This window comes from Crocodylus porosus, unplaced genomic scaffold, assembly GCF_001723895.1.
Source record: "Crocodylus porosus isolate Cpor-Errol unplaced genomic scaffold, CroPor_comp1, whole genome shotgun sequence".
Taxonomy (NCBI): domain Eukaryota; kingdom Metazoa; phylum Chordata; order Crocodylia; family Crocodylidae; genus Crocodylus; species Crocodylus porosus.
The window spans coordinates 158,810,684-158,813,091 of NW_017728906.1; positions in this window are offsets into that span (position 1 = coordinate 158,810,684).

The window sequence follows — 2,408 nt, forward strand, 5'->3', positions numbered from 1 at the left end:
TCAGTTGCCCCATCTGGTTCAGCTGGGGTCCAATGTTGTCCTTGCTTTTCCTCCTGCTCCCCTCATATCTGAAAAGGATTTTTTATTGTCTTTGATGCTTGAAGCTAGTTGGAGTTCAGTTGCAATCTTGGCTTTCCTGGTTTGCCCCCTGCAGGACCAGACCAGTGCAGAATATTCCTCCTTGGAGGTGAATCCCATCCTCCCTCCTTTGTAGGCTTTTCTTTTTAGCCTCAGGAGGTCTGCTAGATTCCTGGAGAGCCAGGGAGGCTGCTGTGCCCTCTTGTTGCCTCTCCTCTGAGATGGAATAGAATTAGCTTGTGCATTGAGGATCGCTCCCTTGAGGAGCAACCACTCTTCCTGGACTCCCCTCCCCCTGGGGTCATGGTCCCTAAGGGCCTCACTGATAAGCCTCCTGAGCTTGTCAAAGTCAGCTTTTCTGAAGTCAAGGACTTCTGTGTTGCTGACTGACTTGCCAGCTTTATGGCAGATGGTGAAGGTGATCAGCTCGTGGTCACTGTCACACAGCTTCCCATCAATCACTAGGTCACTGATTAGGTCATCCCCAATAGCCAGTACCAGGCCAGCAGCACTTTACCTCTCGTTGGCCCGTAGACTTCTTGAGTCAGGTAGAGGTCATCCACACACGATAGGAAGGTTTGTGACCACTTGGGTTTTGCTGAGTGATCCTCCCACGAGAAGTCTGGGTAATTGAAGTCACCCATGACAACCATGGTCCTGGAGCATGCAGCCTCGGCCAGTTCCCAGGCTAACTCCTGGTCAAGCTCTTGACTTTGGGTGGGAGGTCTGTACTAGACTCCCACCATTGTGTCCCCTGTGCCATGTTCCCCTTTCTTGAAGATAGGCACTGAATTGGCCTTATTCCTGTCTTCGGCACTACACCAGAGCACCAGGAGTTCTCAAAGATCCATGACCCTGAAAGAAACACTTCTTAGGATTGGGACAAGGCAATACTTACTAAACCCTTAAGCCCTTTCTATTTCTAATCTCCACCTTCTCATGTAATTGTTCCATGGTGTTCCTTAGGAGGTGGGCTGCTTTCAGTGTAGTGTAGACTCCTGGGAAGTGTCTGACAGGTGCTTCAGGAGATACTGGACAGATTCAATGAGGTGATGTGTATGATTTTTCCTCCAAAGACCTGAAAACAAATCAGTTAAAATGTTTCAGAGATGAAACATTGAGAAGACATTTGCTCTGAAGGAGACAAAAATGAGGAAACCCCTCATAGGGCAGAAAGGTTCCCACTTTAGTACCTTTGGGATCTTGGCTAAGAGCTTTGTCCCAGAATGTATCAGCATGTCCCAGCAAGTCACAAGGTTTCTTCACTTTTTGATCAAACAGAAGTGACATAAGTATGAAATAAAGCTCTAGGGCCAGATTCCTCTTTCACACCCAAGGCTAACTCCAGTGCCATCCCTAAGGTTATGCAGATTAACTGTGAGGGGAGTCAGGATAGTGTCATGTTATTGCATTGCTTCTAACACCCAAGATGGATGTGTGGAGCCAGAAGGTCCATTAGGATTAGGAGAGTCACTTTTCCAGCTTGATGAAGCTTCAGAGAGGGTCGGTAGATGTTGCTTAAATATCCCTTGGGAAATACTCACTCTGAGCAGGTGGGATGGTATTATGCACACACTGAAATGCCTTTCTTTCCTGAAAGGATGTTCACACCAGTCACCGTTACAATGTGGAAGCAATTGTTCTTGAACCTGGAAGGGACATGGCCCTAAGGATAGAAACCAAAATTCCTTATCTTCAGCACACCTAGCTGTTCCATGGGGTTCCCTAGCATCCTTCCACCTGACAGAAGTGGGAAGTCTTTCATCTTGATGCCTGGCTTCATCCCTTCTCCTTGTGCTGCAGGCTGCAGATGACTTCTTAGTTTCATAAGCACAGCTCAGCTGGACTCAGCCCTGGAACTCCTAGGTTTGATGCATCAAGGCAGCTGAAGAGTGAACAGAATCTTCTGTCATAACCTTGTTTTCATCCAGTCATGAGTTTTTTGGAAATTCTTTGGCCTAAAAAGTTCTTCATTTTCCTTCCAGTAGGTGGCACTTCATAAAATAAAATCAATGAAATTAACTGAGAAAAAGAAACTACAGCGTTAAAGTTGTGAATGTAAAGAAATGCTAGAATTATGCCTCTCATCAGAATATTAAACCACCTGCATCCCCCACACTGCATCATTTTTGCTCAGGCTCAAAACTTTTCCCAAAAAAGTTTCGGATAGCAGTAGGGCACATCATTTTGCTTCTAAATTATGCTGAAAATATTCATGGAAATTAAGATTTTAGTGAAGCTAAAGATTTCATAGATTTCATAGACATTAGGGCTGGAAGGGACCTCGGGAGATCATCGAGTCCAGCCCCCTGCCCAAAGGGCAGGAAGTC